Source organism: Oncorhynchus kisutch, unplaced genomic scaffold (assembly GCF_002021735.2).
Source record: "Oncorhynchus kisutch isolate 150728-3 unplaced genomic scaffold, Okis_V2 scaffold4046, whole genome shotgun sequence".
NCBI classification, from domain to species: Eukaryota; Metazoa; Chordata; class Actinopteri; order Salmoniformes; family Salmonidae; genus Oncorhynchus; species Oncorhynchus kisutch.
In genome coordinates, this window is record NW_022265991.1 from 195001 (window position 1) to 195535 (window position 535).

Here is a 535-nt window from a genome sequence, read left to right on the forward strand (position 1 = left end):
AATGCTAATAGTAGAGATATTAGAGGTAGAAATGCTACTAGTGGCAATGCTAACAGACCTGCCCTACAACCAAGTGTCAGGAGGACCACAAAGGAGCCTGGGAGGTGGGAGGGCGGTGATACCTTCCCATCAGACCTGCCCTACAGCCTGGTGCCAGGAGGACCACAAAGGAGCCTGGGAGGTGTGGAGTGATACCTTAACATGATCCTATCGATGGTGGTGATGGTGGTGATGGAGGTAGAGTTGGTGGTGGTGGTGGTGGTGGTGATGATGGTGGTGGTGGTGGTGGTGGTGGTGATGATGGTGGAGGTGATGGTGATGATGGAGGTGGAGGTAGAATTGGTGGAGGTGTAGGTGGTGGTGATGGTGGTTCGTGGGGCCCAATAGCGCTCTTGTCCAAAGTAGTGTACCAAATAGAATTGGTGGTGATGATGGTGAGGTGGAGGTGATTTTGGTGGTGGTGGTGGGGGTGAAGGACAGAGTATTGGTGATGAAGGATAGGGTGGTGGTGGGTGGTGGTGGTGGTGGTGGGTGG